Here is a 19156-nt window from a genome sequence, read left to right on the forward strand (position 1 = left end):
TTTGATAGGGATGAACCTAGCACACTTGGTCAACCTATCCACAACAACCCATACGGCATCCTTTCCACCAACGGTCTTAGGCAAAGCCATCACAAAATCCATGGAAATGGACTCCCACTTCCATAAAGGAACATCCAAAGGTTGTAGCAAACCACCGGGTCTCTTATGCTCAATCTTCACTTGTTGACAAGTAAGACACCTTCCAACATATGACACAATGTCATTCTTCATGTTAGGCCACCAAAACTGAAGCTTCAAATCCTTATACATCTTGTCTCCTCCGGGGTGAATCGAATAAGGTGATAGATGAGCTTCATCTAGAACTCTCTTCCTCAAGTCAACGGCATCGGGCACATACATGCGTCCTCGGTAACGAAGGTAACCTCTAGCATCAATCTCACAATCCTTAGCTTTCCCTTCAAGAAGCTTGGCTTGAAAACTTTTAAAGGTAGCATCGTCCACAAGGCTATCTAGAATCTCACGGTGAAGGACGGGCTCGGCAACCATAGCACCAAGATAATCAAAACCACTCTCCACAAGTTGCAAATTTAGCTTACGAAACTCGGCACAAAGGTCGTCGGGGAGCACACGAATGGCACTCAAGGGATGAGTAGACTTCCTACTAAGGGCATCGGCAACCACATTTGCCTTTCCTTCATGATACAACAACTCCATGTCGTAATCATTCACCAATTCCAACCATCGTCGTTGTCTCATATTCAAATCCTTTTGGGTGAAGATGTACCTCAAACTCTTATGGTCGGTGTAGATACGGCAATGGACTCTAATGAGGTAGTGTCTCCACATCTTCAAAGCATGAACAATGGCGGCTAACTCCAAATCATGAGTGGGATAGTTCACCTCATGAACTCTCAATTGTCGCGAAGCATAGGCAACAACTCTTCTATTTCGCATAAAAACACAACCTAAACCCATCTTAGAAGCATCACAAAACACATCAAAGTCGACTCCATCCTCGGGCAAGGTCAACACGGGGCCGGTAGTCAACCTCTTCTTCAACTCTTGGAATGCACTTTCACAAGCTTCGGTCCACACAAACTTGGTCTCCTTCTTCAAAAGTTGAGTCATCGGTCTAGCAAGCTTGGAAAAATCTTTCACAAAGCGACGGTAGTAACCCGCCAAACCCAAGAAACTACGGATCTCACCAACATCGGTTGGACTCTTCCACTCAATCACGGCTTCAATCTTCGAAGGATCTACCATGACACCATCCTTAGATATCACATGGCCTAGAAAAGACACCTTAGACAACCAAAATTCACACTTGGAGAACTTGGCAAACCACTTTTGACGACGGAGGATTCCCAAAATGATACGGAGGTGATCGGCATGCTCTGCTTCGGACTTGGAAAAGATGAGGATATCGTCAATGAAGACCACAACACACTTGTCTAAGAACTCACTAAAGGTCCGGTTCATTTGGTCCATGAAGATAGAAGGGGCATTGGTTAAACCAAAGGGCATCACCTTAAACTCGAAATGTCCATATCTCGTGCTAAAGGCGGTCTTAGGGATATCGGACTCACGAACGGGAATTTGATGGTAACCGGATCTCAAATCAATCTTGGAGAAAGTAGAAGCACCTTTGAGTTGATCAAACAAATCTTCAATCCTTGGTAGAGGATACTTGTTCTTGATGGTAACACGGTTTAGCTCGCGGTAGTCAATGCAAAGTCTCATGGATCCATCTTTCTTCTTCACAAAGAGAACGGGAGCACCCCAAGGCGAGGCACTAGGTCTAATGAATCCTTTCTCAATCATCTCATCAAGTTGTTTTCTCAACTCCTTCAACTCGGTTGGCGCCATACGGTACGGGGCTTTAGCAATAGGACCGGTTAAGGTAAAGGTCGATAGAGAACTCAACATCTCGCTCGGGAGGAATTCCGGGCAACTCTTCGGGAAAGACATCGGCGAACTCACAAACCACGGGCACTTCTTCGATCTTCGGTAAGGAAGGGGAGGTCGAAGTCACCACACAAAGAAAGATTTGGTAACCTTTCCTCCTCATACTCATCAACTTCAAAGCGGAAATCAACTTCACACCTTCTTGGGAACGGACGCCCCTATAGGACACACGAGTGCCTAACGGACTCTTGAGGCGAATCTTTTGGTCTCTACACTCGAATCTTGCATCATACTTTGACAACCAATCCATACCCAAAATTACATCGAATTCCTCAAGGGGAAAACGAAGTAGGTTAGCCGGGAATAAGGTTCCCGAAATAGAGATAGGAATGTCGGAGAAAGAAAGGGAACAAGAGAACATTTCTCCGGAAGGTAAAGATATAGAGGTTTCCTCACTAGGAATTGGTTCAATGGCTAGCTTTTTGGAGAATTTGGAAGATATAAAAGATAAAGATGCGCCGGTATCAAATAAAATAAGGCAAGGTTGATCAAAAACCGAGAACATACCCGTAATGATATCGGGATGAGCGGCGGCTTCGGCTCGACTCATGACAAAGATAGTTCCTCTTGGCCTAGCATTTGAAGTAGGAGCATTCTTCTTCTCGGGGCAATCGGCAACACGATGCCCGGGCTTCTTACAATGAAAGCAAGTCAAGGGCTTGCCATAGCATCCAACTCCGGGGTGTAGAGCTTGTCTACAATGGTAGCACTTACGGTCCTTCTCAAGTTCATTAGTTTGTGTGGGAACTTGTCCTCTAGATTCTTGAACTCTTGGTCCTTGTCCTCCATGGTCTTGTATCCTTGGCACAAACCTCCTCTTGTTGGCATAGTTTGGAGTAGAAGGCACAAATGGTCTCTTGCCATGAAAGTTAGAACGGTAAGGATGAGAAGAGGAGTGGGGCTTGGATTCTTCTTCAATGGCCTTCAAAGAGCTTTCGGCCCAAATAGCATCATCATAAACTTCCACAAAGCTAGTTGAGCTTCTTCTCACCATGCTTTCCACCTTAGGATTCAACTTGTTCTTATAGAAGTAGACACGATCCTCTTCATCTTTCACGAACTTGGAGGCATAATGAGCAAGTTCATTAAACTTGTCGGTGTAGGCTTGAATTGATAGCTTCCCTTGCTTGAATTCCATGAATTCCTTCAACCTTTGTTGCTTGAGCTCCTTAGGGTAGAAGCGGGTCTCCACAAGTGACTTGAAGCGGTTCCAATCAAAGTTGGGGTCTTGAGTAGCGGTAGGACCGGTCAAAGTCCACCACCTATCGGCTTCCTTCACAAGAAAGTGAGAGGCTAATCTCACCTTGTCCTCCTCTCGGGCATCAAAGAGAGAGAAGTTCTTCTCCATATCACGGAACCACTCCGAGAGAGCAACGGGATCCACTTCACCACCATAGGTCCTAGACTTGTTCCTTGCTAGTTGACTTACAATCCAAGCATAGCTTCCTTGACGGTTGGCTTCATGTAGAGGGGGAGCGGGTTGAACATTTTGTTGATTAGCAAGCACTTGAGTGAGGGCTTGCATGATAGCATTCTCCACATTGGTTGGTCGTACAATCTTTTGCACAAGAGCAAACAAGTTAGAACTTATCACAAAACATACACAAAAAGGCTACCAACTTAGGTCCTTAATTCTACCCATCTCTCATTCATTATTCAAGGTCAAGTAAGAATTTTAAGTTGGGGTACACGTGTGTGCGTCGGGAGCAATATATGCTCTGATACCAACTGTGACACCCCTCGTTGAGGTAACTAAAAGGTCTAGTAAAACGTAGCGGAAATACGTGATTTTTTTAAAACTTTTAAGGCTTCTATTGAAGTCCAACACGAGGTATCACTAACACGATAGGTAAGTCTAGATAGTTAAGTTTAAGTTTACAACATAAGTCAATTTATTGGGGAAAAGATATCCCACGAATTAACATAGTTCAAAAGTAGGTGAGTCTATTAAATGATAACTAAATAAGGTCCGAGGTAAGAACTCGCTAGCTCACACGGTCTTCCCCACTTAAGCTTCATCACCAACCTGTCATTCATAATACATATGAAAGCCACGGTCGGTGGGGAGTAACTCGAGGTTCTCCAGCCACAATATGTCAAAATACAAGTAATTAGGAATGTAATTAAATAAACAAGTATAAGAATAAATACTTACGGTAACAAGAGAATCATGATTAGTATACGAAATGCAATAAGAGTAGTTATGCATAAATGTGAGAAGAATAATTAGGTCAAACGGTCAAGTATTGACTCAACTCCAATGTAAGACAAATTACAAAGCATGGACTCAAACAAGACAACCCTCTAGACTCCAACCTCTTGGTAGGACGACGATCATAATACGGTCCTAGTCTAAACCTGGCCAGACTCTCGGGATGGACGACACCCGATTCGACAAACGATACCAAATCGTATCCAAGACTCGAAATATGGTACACCTAACCGTGCCCGAAAGTCGAGTAACCTCAAATCGGAACCTTGTCACCTAACCGTGACCCCCGGTCCGAAGAGGCATAAGGAACAAAAGCCCAAACCGGAAACATGGCACCTAACCGTAACCAATGGTCCGCAAGGGTAAAATAAGGAATGTCAAGTCGTCACACAATGTAAGTCACCATACTTGGATCACAAACAAGAGTAACCACAATGGCATGATCATCACGTAAACATGTCCTAAATTGATCACTTATTAATCACGGAAAAGATACATGCGTGAATCATTGGTTTATATAAGTTATAGGCGAAGAAAAACATTCAGAGGGGTCTCAGCCGGTTGTGGGCCGGCGGCCGGTCCACCGGCTGGGACTCCAGGCAAATATTGGATTTTTCAATAAAACTTACAGGGGGTTCCCAGCCGGTCCAGATGCCGGCGGCCGGTCAACCGGCTGAGACCCACGACACCTTTTGAAAAGTGAAAAAAAAGAATACAGGGGGTTCCCAGCCGGTCCAGATGCCGACGGCCGGTCAACCGCTGAGACCCACTGTACGCGTGAATCGCCAAAATCGTCTCTCAAATCATTTGCAAACAACCACAAATCGTTCCACAACAATTGTTCACCTATCCTAGCATGATTCTAACCAAGAAAAACAACATAATTGAGATAGAAATTCAACCAATACGGATCAAAGACAATAAAGGGTGAAACTTTTCCTTAAACATGTGAGAAATGTTATTCAAGTATTCTAATCACATCCATTCACCACAAATCATGCAAGACAACAAATTTAACAATCATATGAGTCTAATACTACACAAATCACACAATTTTAACATAAAAGTCGAGTAACCCATCACCGTTACCTTTTTGCACTTCAATCTTCTAAAGACTCGTCAATGATGTAGCTATCCTCCTCCGGGTTGTCCAAGTTCTCCCTTAGAAAGAAGGGAAATGAGAAAAGGAAGAGAATGGCGCGAAAAGGAACGAGATTGGTGAAGAATTGAGTGAGATATGGTGATTTTAGGGTTAGTAAGGGAAGGTTCAACAATGGTGATGTGGTTGTTGGGAAATTTCAGAAATTAGAAGTGAGGGAGATGAAGTTGTGAGGGTTTAGTTGAGGTTTTGTGTAGAGAAAGAGGGGAAAAAGGCCCATGAGTCAAGTTAAGCCCAATAACTCAAAATGAGTCGGTATCTACTAGAATTTTCGTCCCAAGTCTACTATAACTCGAGTCGGAGGATAATATTATTAAAATCTACACTATCATTACCGTTACACGGCTAAGACAATATTTTATGAAAATAAGCTTTAAATAATAATTATTTAATAAAAATTACTTAAAAGTTTATTCAAAAATATTAGGAAAGCGCGGGGTGTTACACCGTGGCCTAGCTAAGTCACGAGTTTGAGGCCATGTGTAGTTGGTGGTTAGGCCGAGTTTGAGGTTGTCATAATAACTTTTGAGCCGTGTCCATAAATTGTTTTGACGCTAGTTTGGTTTATTTAAAATATAATTAAATTAATTTCCGTCTCATATTTTATATAAAGATAATTCGTTAATATCGTCCTTTCACATAATTATTTTAGGTGGCTCATATGTGGTTGAAGATGAAGAGTAATTTTGGGTTTTAGAAGCTTTCTCAAGTTATTACTTGTCTCTTTGCTAGCGTAAGGTAACTATTCCGAGTTACTCGATTTAATTAATGTCACATTAGTAGTTAATGTGTGTCTGTTGTTTGTTAAGTGTTTAGGTGATTGATAATGTGTTACTTTCGTTTTTCACATGATAGAAATTAGAAATAACATGAGAATAATATTGCGATAAAATTTGTAATTTGGGCCAAAGCGAGCCAAGACTCGAGCCGGGCCGATTGACCGAACGAGTTTGGTCAAACTAGGTTTAAACCAGTCAGCCTCGATTTGACCGATGACCCGTCGCGGGACTCGGGTCGAGGGTTTGTCTTTGAGGTGAGATTGGTTGTTATTGGAAATTTTATGTTATGTCTTGATATTTGTAATTATCATTTCACATGTTGGTTGTTGGATGAATTGGCTGCCTTATACTTCAGTCTTGTTGCCTCTTTGCCATTTTAGCTTGTTCTCATGAATTATGAAATTAACGGTTAGCTGGAATTTGGATTATTATTGATAATGGAAATATTGTTGGATTGTCAGCTGAATTGGGTATCCTACTTGTCTTGTGTGGTGTGGGCTAAAGTATTCAAGCTGGGACTAGCTGGGACTAGGTCCTAGGTGAGTATTTCGGCCTTCATCACAGATAGGCCATTATAGTCTTTGACGAGTATATGTTCACTGCTTGATAGCCTCTGTGTTCCTGACTTGGTGGGATTATATCCAAGTTGGGGCATGACCTCGTTACTTATTTTGAGAGTAAGTGGTCAGCTTAAGTACTAGCCAACCCTTTGGTGGACTCCTTAGGGTACTCACATTGTTTTAGAAAAATTGTGGGTCTTGGGTGCGGTGGTGTGTATCCGCATGTCTAGGTCTGCGTAGATTTTAGGCTAGGGTTGTGTTGTGTCTTGGCCATGTTTTGATAGAACCTCTGAGCCAAGAAACCGGTTCGATTACCTTCCCTACCTCGTGGTATAGACTCGAGTTACAGAGTGACTATTGACGGGACTAAGAACTTATGCCTGTCTTTGATATATTGCCCTTTCTTGTTTGATGATTCTATGAATCATAGAAGGTGAGATGCAAGCCGGCTATGGTTGATAGAGTTTGGATTCCTGGATATTATGTGATTCACATGATAGTGTAGTATGAGTCGGTCTAGTATTCACATGCTAGGACTATGTGTTGTTATATTATTGTTCACATGATAAGCACGATTGTCTAGCATCTATATGCTAAGGCTATGTGTTATTCATATTCATATTCTTATGTTTACATGTTATATTAATTATGACATTTCGTGGCTGGGAGAACTCGGAGTTACTCCCCACTGACTGTGGCTTTCGTATTTGTATAAAATGCGAATGACAGGTAGGTGATGCATATATGGGGTACATGGACGAGCTAGCGAGCAAAGTAACCTTGGGACCTAGATTGGCTTTATTTTATGGTGACCCTTAAACACTTTTTATGTCACATACATTTTAGGGACATATGTCTCCCTCTTTACATTTAGTTGTATAATTTGCTATTCGCGACTTTAGCGATGGTTATGTTATGAAACTTCTAGTTAGACCTTGTATGTTTGACACCTTCCAATTTGGATATCTTTATAACAGGTTCAGGTTTTAAAAATTACAGGTTTTTACCCAAATGAACCTATTACAAACATATCCATGCAGTTTTATTCTAGAATTACGTGTTTACTTTTCCGCGATAAGTGAGGGTGTCACACAGAAAGAAAAAGAAGGCTTTACTGAATTCCTTGCAAGATGGCGCGCTGAAAGCGTGAAACTGGCCAAGAAGCCTGATGAAGTTGAAATGGTAGACAAGTTCGTAAAGAATCTACGACCTATTTACCGCAATGCTCTGAAATACCAGAATTTTGGCTCTTTCAAAGAATTGATAAGAATCGGGATAAAGGTAGAAGATGATGTCATAAGGGCAGAGGCTGAAAGGCCGAAAGGGTACCAAGGGGCCTCATCATCTAAGGGTAAGGCCCCAGCAACGACCCATATTGATGAAGCCATCAATCTCTTAGAAGGGCAATCGAAGAAGTCACAGCGCCAAATACCTAGGGCATTCACCGATATCGGATGCACTTATACATACGCTCTCCAAAGGCTCATAGCCCAAGGAAAGCTGAAGCCTATTGGTCCAACTCCGGACCCTTCCGCTGATCAACAAGGTAAATGGTATAAACCAAATGCCTACTGTGCCTTTCATCAAGGGAAAGGCCATGATACTGAAAGGTGCTATCGACTGAAGCACGAAATTCAAGACATGATTGAGAACGGAACGCTCCCAATCCCAGCCATAAAACCCAATAACATCACCAATCCATTTGGCGATCACACTAACTTTGTTTCTGTCGAAGACAATGTTGATTATTCCCATCTTATCCGCCCATGTCACTTGAAAGGGGTGTTTATCGGGGAAATATTTGTGGATTGCTTTGAATTATTGCCAAACCCGAAGAATGAAATTCAAGTCGGGAGTCTTGCTCTAGAATGTACTCCTCTCGTTAACGAAGTTAATAAAGGACAATTCGATTCACCAACCTTCATCACTGGCGTAGATCCTCAGAGGACTACCTCAGGATGGAGGCAGACCATCAAATGGATCAAGGACTAGAACCGAGCATCTAAGCTGACGGCTGAACAAGAGAAAGCTCAAGACCAGATTTGAAAATTATGAGTCGGGATCTGTTTTCTTATCTTAGTCGAGTCGAGTCTAGGACTTTCTTTTCTGAAAGTTGAGTCGTTTATTCCGCGATGACCTAGGATGTGTCCTAGGAATCGTTCCTTCGAGTCTGTTAAGCATTTGTCATTCCAATAAAAGTTGCAGTTCGTTTCCAAATATGTCTTGTTTCCAATCCTCAATCATTCCGAAACACGATAAAATGCACAACACACTCAAAGGCATCCCTGCGGTAGAAATATGCCTCGTTTCAAAACGTAAGGTACAATAGGATTCCGTGTTTGATTCCTTTACCTATTCCATGTCTGGCGGTAGAAAACCTCCATCAAAACCAGTGCTTAACACAAGCCTTTAGATGATTCTATGACGAACCCGGACTAGCTCCTTGTTTTCCCTATCGATGATGGAAGGCAAACCTTTTCCCCAACAAAATCATCCCATCTCGAAGAGAGAAGATATCAACCCGTTCTAACAAGGAATTGTTAGTTCCTACCCAAATTAGTTGACGAAGCCCAGTTTTCAAGGTGTATCCATTTATGACTAAGAGAATGAATAGAAGACCATTTTTCAAAGAGAGGAAGAAAAAAGATGAAAAAGAATGAAAAAATGAGAAAAAGAGAAAAAATGAAAAAATGAAAAAAAAAAAGAAAAATGAAAAATGAAAAAAGGATGAAAGAAAAAGAAAAAAGAAAAAAGATGTTGAAGTTATTGCGGAGTACTTTTTTGGTTGAATGTCGAATTTACGGAAGCCATAAGTTAAGTCAAGTACCCATAGTTTAAGTTCAATGGGCGAAGCCCAAAAGCTTAAGTAGTAACCTTTTTACCCTCTAAGTCCTTCCTGAGACAGTTACAAAGGGATAGTCGGGAATTTTGAGAATTATTCCGCTTGTGTTGTTACACCCAACCTTTAGGGTCCAGACATGGAAATTTGAACCCACATCATTTTTCAACCCATTTGCACTCGTGGTTCATCAAACCCGAGACACCCATTCCAACCACATCAGCAGCCATAGCCCTTGGCCTTAGCACCACAAAACAAACCTTCAGAATGATGGTTAACCATTCCAACTTGTTATTACCAAGCTCCACATCCCAAAAGATCCAAGCCTTTTACACCTAACCCCAGACACAGGATTTAGCGGTACCTTACAGGCTAGAATGGGATACGACATGATACCTTAGGTGAAACCTTCGAGTGTGTACACACAATCAATATGCCAAGTTTATGCACCTTGATCGAACTACGTCGGATTTGATTTCGCTCCACGCGAATACGTGGCGAGTCCTTCGAATAAGGGATTCAATCCACTCATCAACCAAGTTGTCATCTTGTCGGTTTCTTACGAGTCTTAACCAAGTCCAAATGAAGCCACCTTTGTTTGAGTCGGTCTTAGCACTCGATGTAGGCTAGGATAAGGATATAGGTTCAGATGAGTAGTGTCAAGTCTCGGAATGAGCTTTATCTAACGGTTTAGGCAAAGATGTTGAGGCACATAGATGTGGGTTTGTGTTGGGAACAGAAAATATGAAAAACCCGCTGAAAAGAAAGAAGGCGTGGAAGAAAAAATAGTAAAAGCCCGCTGAAAAGAAAGAAGGCGGTGGCAAGAAATGATGAAACTCGCTGAAAAGAAAGGAGGCGAGGAGAAGAGTGACAGAATGTTCCCAATAAGAGTGATGTGTGATGTCCAACTGTTCTCATAAAATCAGTCTGTGTTTAGTGTCTGGGCGAAGCCAACGTTGTTGCTCCGTGAGTTTAATCCACCCTGTCAATGCCAAGTGATCTTGATTCCCATGTGCCCTCGGGAGCACGCCCATGTCATACGATATCTCCGTCCAAAGTCCGACGACCTTGTGATTCCCATTTGCCATCTTTTGACGCCGGAATGGCCAATTTACATTTCTACCCCCAACAAGTCCATAATTGAATTAAAACCCGTGCACACTTACGGTTTTATTTTCCTTTTTTGTTTTACGGTAGCGGGCTACGCCCACGTTGTTTACGGGTCATACAGAGTGTCTGAGTCGTATTTCATGCTCACCCATCAAGGTTCGATTTCAAAAAATTTCAAAATTTCAAAATTCCAAAAACTTTTTGCGAATTATGGATAGATGATCCAAGTAGTGGAATCTTTTCGGGTCGATGACCCCAATCTTTCGAAATTCAAAATTTCAAATTCAATTTTTGAAGGGTCGATGGCCCAACATACCACGTGATGTCAAATTTAAACTTCGGGCCGATGGCCCAATTATTCAAAATTTTCAAATTCAATTTTCGGGTCGATGACCCAATCTTTCAAATAATCCAATTTTCAGATCGATGATCCAAATGTGCTTATGTGATGATTATTGCTAGTACGTTTTTGTGTTTCAAATATAGCAGGATATGCTTCAGCGGGGCTCTAAAGTCTTCGACTTTAGAGCCATCGCAAAAACAGGGACTCTGGCCGTTGGCTTCGAGACCATTATCAAGATCAAAGGGATGACATCCACCACGAATTCAATTCAATACAAGAGTATGAAATGGAAGAATTCCGCAGTGAAAGCAAATGATGAAAGCGGCGGCAACCTCCTTGGAAAGTCCCGTCCCATTCGGACAAGTGCCAAATGCAGATGATAAATTTTGGGCAAATGTCGGCGAGATGATGAGTTTTGGACAAACGCCAAACAGATGATAAACTTTGGGCATGTGTCGGCGATTGCTTTAACTACGACGCGGTTTGATTCCGTCAGAAACGGATACGTAGGCGCCTAAGGATAAGGCTCAATCCACCATATATGCAATTTTATGGGTCGACGACCAATGACGATAATTTGACACAACGAAGCAAGGGTCAATCCCAAACGAAGTTTCGGGTATGATCTCTTCTTATGGTCAAGCGAGCTTATATACGCAAGTCTAATGGACTATAAACGACCCGAAGAATCCTCAGGTCGCAAGGGACCTGGGGTATACTTTGACTTTCGTCTTGTCCAAGCCTCAGTCAAAGTGGGGGCTCTGTAGATACCCGTATCCGTCGATATTGGAATTTATAGAGAACCCGACAAACACCCGATGATGATAGGACACATGTATTCCTTAGTTGTCATTGTCATTATTTGGAGCTCGTTTTACGATGTAGAATGGGCGTCGTCGATGAAGTATTTTATTAATTTAAATGATATTTAAATTAATGTTTTTCTAGTGAGTTCATTTTATTATTTTAAATGATATTTAAATTATGGTTTTTTGAGGTGAATTCAATTTATTTTATTTTATTTTGAATTTATTTTCCCAAGTTTATTTTATTGAAAATAAAATAAATAATTGATTTGAAAAATCATTTTATGAATATATTTGATTTGAAAAATCATTTATTTTAATGTGTTAATTGATTTGAAAAATCGATTTTAAAAGCGAAGAAAACTCGTTTTAGAAGCATGTTTTTTGAGCTCGATTTTAGCTCGGTTTTTGGGCCCGTTTTCTTTACGAGTTGGCACGAATATCGAGTACACTAACCAACCTAAGCCTCTAGCCATCCAACCCAGTTCGAACCCCCATAACCACGGCCCAAACCATGCCCCAAACAGCCCGCATATACACGAGCAGCCCCCCTGTTTTGCAGCTCAAATCCCGAGCCCAAAACCCGCTCCAAATACCACCAAAACCCGTACCCATTAACCCTAACCCATACCCTAGTATCCTACCCATATTACCCTAGCTTAATCACCAAGAAAACCCCTCTCAAACCCTCACAAAAGCTGCTGGACAGCAGCTATGCGTGAGCAGGCCCGACTGCCTCTCCCTCTCTTTTACTCTACTTTAACTCCTTATAAATACCACCCCTTCACCATGCATTCATTCCTCTAAGTTCTCCATACATCCTACCTTCACTCACAAGCTTTAAACCTCAGAAACGAACCCTAATTGCCTCTCAAAAACCTTCCACAAAACCGACATCCAAACTGAAACAGTTTGTGTGTCCTCTTCGAAAAACAATTCGTTCCTCCTTCAAACCTCCATCAGAACTCGAGTTTCTTGTTCCTAATTAACCATGCAACATCCATCCACACATTAGACAAAGATTTACGAGCCAAATTACCCTTGAGAGCACACGAAATCCCTCGAAAAACAGAGTGTTATACACTCTGTTTTCGCGGTTTGTTCCTGTCTGTCCAGTTCTGTTTGTGCTCGTTTTTCGTGCCCAATAACTCAAAACGAGCAGGGTTTGCTTTAAGATCTCTGTTCTCCTCTCTTTCTAGTTTTCAAAACATCTTTTAAATCGAATTTTCATCGTAAAACGAGGGAGAAATCGCTGTTTGAAAGTTGCTGTCCAGATTCGATAAAAACGCGTGTTTGCTTTGTTTCTTCGTCGACGACGGCCTCTCGAGATAAAATCTACCATCGATTACGACCCAAGACGGTGTCAACGATACATGTAGGTTGAGGGTGCATCAAATCCTCCTCTTTCTCCCTTTTATTTCGTTTTTTTATGTTTGTTTTTTATAGTTTGTTTTTATTCGTTTATCGTTTTTGTTTATCGATTGTTTAATTAACTATGAAACTAGTTTAGTCCGAGTATGAGTTAAAGTACCACCATGAACACCCGCGTTGACTTGAGATGGGAACGAAACCGCTACATCAGTCGGTCGTACACCCCCGTCTCATTTACATATCCTCGTGTTCAAGGTAGGGCATTAATAAAACAAATTCTAACTTCGTTCTTCGCTTTTGACCTCTCTTCTGTTTCGTGTGATTCGACCTACCCCTGGACCATTTACATGTTAGTATGACCTCTGATTGTTAACATATAACTCATTTAGATGACATTAAATCGATTTGATAACCTAATTAGACACATTAGGGTACATCGACATAACTTTAAAAACCGATTAACAATTCTGTAACTTAATTGAATTCATCTTCCCTTTGACTAATTTTCTCGCTAGCATGGAAGTGCGTGCTTAACACCTTTCCATTTGCACTCGTTGACGATTTAGAATTGTACCTAACCTAGTTCGTATTTATTTAATTCAATTTGTAATTAATTAACCTTTAATTTGTTTTATTTATTTCTAATTTTTTAAAAGTCGTTTTAATTATCTTTTATGGTACAAAATCTGTAAATTTAATTTAATGAATTTTTTCGTCATTTATTTTACTGATTTCGTAATTAAAACATAATTAACTTTGCTTTTCTACAAAAACCGTGCCTTGCACGGGTCTGTCTGACTTCTGATCCGTGCACTGCACGGGTCTGCCAGTTTTAGTTTCTTTTCTTCTTTTGTTTCTTTAATTGTTTACTAATCCTATTTTAATAAATATGGATTGGTGAATAATTTTAATAAGTTGGGTTCAATTTAATTAATAAGTTGTACCTAATTTATTTCAAGCCTTTATACTTATTTATTTTAATTTAATTAGTTTAATTCTAATCTAATTTGTTTATTAACTAATAATTCGGCTAACATCTTTAATTAGTCTAACTTAGCTTTAGGTTTTTTGTTTACATTTGTTTCGTTTATTAAGATTTAATAATTTAAGTTGTATTTTGTTAGTTTGTATTGTAATCTGAGTCAAAGTAATTACGATAGTTGTTGTAATTAGATTGAGTTGTAATTTATTTCTCGTTGTGTCGGCATGAAATGCCTGGGTTGTAATAGGATAGATCCCAATGGCTCCCCCATTCCTCCTAAGCCGTGTTTGCGCATCTTTTATTTCAAATCAACCAACATGCTAAAACAACTTTGACAAAGTTAGTATTCATGCATTAAACGACATAGAAATTGTTGTCACATGTTAGGGTTTTAAAACGATGTTTGCATATCATATATCGTAGTAGCTATGACCTTGTTTGAAATCCGATACTTGACTTAGTAGAGGCCGTTATTGACGGGCGGGGTTAGGTGTCCTTATGGGCTTCCTAACACGTACCCTCACCCCTTACTCAAGATCTATGGTTTGTGGATCCGTCTAAATACCATTGGATTACGAGAGTCATTCAAATCGAGTGATATAGGGTACAAGTCTTTATCTTTAACCACTCGTAGTCGATTGGCCTTATGCTTTTCGATGAAAGGTGTAAAGTTGACTTGAACGGTTCCAAGTTCCCAAAAAACTTGGTGGCGACTCTAATACGTCTTAATTCGATTCGAAAGAACCTCGAGTCGATTATGCCTAGTGTGGATCCCGCGGACGCAGTTCCCGAGGGCCTTGTCCACAACATCACACCACATCGCCACGCATTGTAAACATATCACCACTTCCATTACTTGCATTCACCTTTCCACTCAACCATAGACCTTCACAGTTCTGATCACAGTTATACATGCTAGCATCCATAAAACTCCATCATCAACATTTCTAACACAACCATTATACACCCTAGGCACATAATTCCCGACTCTATATCCCCATAACCGGTGACTGGCTTAAGCATAATGGGGCCATGATTTTGAAATGAGGGCGCTTACTGACCCAAAATCTAGCATCAGCTGGGGCTCCCAATATACATACACAAGGTTCATTTTATTAGACTCACTACGTTCATTAGGCTCATTTGTTACAGGTTCCAAAATTGTCGCTCTGATACCACTTTGTGACACCCCCATATACCAAGGAGCCTTAACCAGACCTTCCCTAGCATATAAGGGCGTCACCATCTCGGTTGCCCGAGGACAGTAATAATCAAATGTCGATAAAAGAACAATTAAGTTACATTATAGTGATTAACAAAACAAGGATACATATATAAAGGTATACCTCAAACTATTGTCAGCCATATGGACTACTTCTGTCGTGACTCGTGAAAGACTCATCCCTCCAAGCACCCAGCTAACATCCAGATCACAACCTGCTAAGACTGACTGCGCACCATAAAGGATCACGGCAGACACAATAGAAACAAACAACAAGACAAACCACACAAGGTCAGTAACTGAAGAAACACACCCATAACCACAGATACAACACAGGCACAACAGAACATACACACATCACATCTCCTCCAACCAATCTCTGTCACCGACTATCCACTAGACCAGCCCTGCCAGTGAGGGCCGCAGTCGTACCCACCAAATCCCCGCTCATCATACCGAGCGATAAACCCATGTCCATTAATGTGCACATCCCCTCCCGTGGCGGGTTCCACAGAGGGTGAACTACGGGCGTGAAGCCACTCCCGCAAGTGACTCCACTTAGCCGAGGACGCACCTCGAGAACCATAGACAAACAATCACAATCAGCTGCATCACAACAACAATAAACGAGACAACACAACACCAACCAACTACCACAATCAGTCAACCATATCGACACTACATCAACCAAACCACATCAAAGGACACTCTAGACAACCAACAGTACTGAGTAGGCGAACCTAACTTTTGCCAACCGCAGCAATTCCACGTCCGACCATATGATATCAATCAACCATGTAGCACACCTATAAAAACAGTACAACCACCTATCACTATCACTACAACCCTAACTGAAAACAACAACGACAATGATGATGACGATGACATACCTACGCATAGCTATCCGGCGTCAAGACCGCAACCCGACTCAAGCAACCTATCCCCATGGCATAAGCATCCCCAAGAACCTCAAAGCAAGGAATTTTGGTGAAAGGGAGAAGGAGAGACGGCATCTAGGTTTAGGAAATGAGGTGCGAAAATGATTTGAGGTTTCACGAAATACGATTTATAATTCCCTGCTGCAAACCTGTTACTCGATCGAGTAACTGACTTACTCGATCGAGTGACCCCTACTCGATCGAGCTCCCAAGCTACTCGATCGAGTAGCCTAAACTAGATCGGGCCACACATAAGCTAAGGCTCACAACGTCACAAGACATCACTAGTAAGGCTTCCAAAGGTCAAGGCATGTCTCTAAGGTCGGTCAACGTCGGTCAACAGGTCCCTAAAAGGACGGGTATTACAGTTTTCCCCCCTTAAAAAGAACTTCGTCCCCGAAGTTCGACTCATCCTAACCCGCAACACAACAACAAAGAAACTAAGGACATCACCGCCGTTTACCCGACACAGGTCAACCCAACCATCTAGAAATACCATCCCGCTATGTATGCTCAGCAGGCATCATCATCATCATCCTCCTTAACACGCAATAAACAACACGACTCTCAACGAATCACTAACTTCCTTTTTTAATCACCAAACACATACCAACCATAAGGACGACCAACTCGACTATCACTTACACTTACTACATCATATTATTCACACATACACCAACACAACCATCAGATTATACTTTCATTCATCACTTGTTAACAATTACCAACTACAAAACATACAACACAACGGTCCTATCACATATTTACCACCACGCACGATTCATTCCACTCCATCACCCTAGCCGCACAACACAATTCCACTAATGGCAACCCCACTACTGCTAATAACATCATATTCTCATGACAACATAACGAATAATTACTGAGGCTAAGCAATAGTTAGAGCCACTGTTGTATGATGAAGTTGGCCAAAATTCGGTGGAATTAATCCTCCCTCATCTCAAGACAGTGGTAGTTCATCTAGGGGGAATGAGGATACTAGTGAAGCAACCTGCTCAAAGAGAAACTAATGAAGAAGCAATTGTGAAACCTTCTCAAATATAAATTACCCACCACGCACCTTCACAAAATAACCTTGATGCAACAGTGGCATCCACTGTGACGCCAGAACCAAACAAAGCCTCAGATACTCTTGTTCCCGAAATATATAAACACCAAAGTTCACATCCTTTCTCAACTCTAACAACCTAAACTATGGAATGAAAACCAGATCCACGCTCCAAAACTTTCATGCCTTCAATTCATTCCTCTCTTAAATTGAACCTGCCAATGTCACAGTAGCACTCACTTTGCATACTAGGTGACAACCATGAAAGAGGAATTAAATCAATTCGAAAGAAACGAGGTATGACATCTTACCCCTAGGACAATGTACTGTAATTGGTATAAGATGGGTCCTTTGCAATAAGATTGATGATTTTAGTGAAATCGTAAGGAACAAAGCTAAACTAGTGGTGCAAAGTTTTAACCAAAAAGAGGGAATTGATTGTGATGAAACCTTTGCACCGGTAGCTAGGCTTGAAGCCATACGACGCTTATAGCTTTTGCTTCTCATGTTGACATAAAACTTTTTAAAATGGATGTAAAAACCGCTCTCTTAAATGGATATCTTGAAGAAGAAGTTTTTGTCGAACAACCATTGGGCTTTATAAATAATGAGTTCCCTAGCCACGTTTTCAAACTTGATAAAGCACATTATGGTTTAAAACAGGCTCTGGTATAATAGGCTTTCAAATATTCTATTGGAAAATGGTTGTTTACGTGGTTCGGTTGATAAGACATTGTTTATCAAGTCATGGTGCGAGGATCTGTTGCTTGTGAAAGTATATGTTGATGACTTTATTTTTGGGGCAACAAATGACGCCCTTTATAAATACTTTTTGGATCTAATAAATTCTGAGTTTGATGAGCATGATAGGCGAACTTGGATTTTTCCTTGGTCTTCAAATCAAACAAAATGAGAAAGGTACAATGATTCATCAACAAAAGTATTGGAAGGAAAATCTAAGTAAGTTTGGGTTGACTAATGTTAAACCTCTTGCTACACCAATGGTTTCTAACATCAAACTTGACAAAGAGGAAAATGGTAAGAATGTTAGTGAAATCATGTATCGAGGTATGATCGGTTCATTACTTTATTTAACCGCTTGTCGACCCGACATACAATTTAGTGTATGCTTGTGTGCCCGCTTCCAATCAAGTCCACATGAATCACATTTCAAAGCCGTCAAGGATTTTTGAGTACTTGATTGGAACAAAAAACCTATATCTTTTATATCCATCTCATTAAGATCTCGATCTTGTAGGTTTTTGCGGATAGCACGATGGATAGAAAGAGCACATTGAGTATTGCCACGTTCTTGGGTCCTTGCCTCATTTCAGGGGCCTTCAAGAAGCAAGTTGTTGTTGCAATATACACGGCTGAAAGTGAATGCAATAGTGCAATACTCTGCTGCGCACAGATTATTTTGGGACGACAACAATTGCATGACTATGGTATTATCTTAGACACAACTTCTATCTTTTTTGATAACACTAGTTCAATTAATACCTCCAAGAATCCAATACAACATTTAAAAACTAAACATATCGACATAAGACATAAGACATCATTTCTTATATGATCAATTTGAAAAATGGAATATCTGTCTTAGTTTTGTAGTACCGAAAATCAAATAGCGGACATTTTTACAAAACCGTTTGAAAGATAACAATTCGTAAAACTTCGGTTGGAAATTGGTTTATTGGGTGATATGTGATTCATATTATTTTATTTTCCTTAATGATTGACTAAAGATGAGGACATACATGTGGTTACTCTAGTTGTTAATTAGTTTACTTCGTGCAAAAATATGGTTCGAAAATATGAATAATTATGCTTGAATTTG

The 19156-nt window shown here is 40.8% G+C and overlaps 1 protein-coding gene across 1 annotated transcript in view; it reads right to left on the minus strand.

Moving 5' to 3' along the window:
• The window catches only part of LOC141632016 (uncharacterized), a 46724-nt gene that overhangs the window by 939 nt on the left and 26629 nt on the right, over positions 1–19156 (minus strand). The gene's annotated exons all lie outside the window — the stretch shown is intronic.

This window comes from Silene latifolia, chromosome Y (genome assembly GCF_048544455.1).
Source record: "Silene latifolia isolate original U9 population chromosome Y, ASM4854445v1, whole genome shotgun sequence".
In the NCBI taxonomy this organism is placed as follows: Eukaryota; Viridiplantae; Streptophyta; class Magnoliopsida; order Caryophyllales; family Caryophyllaceae; genus Silene; species Silene latifolia.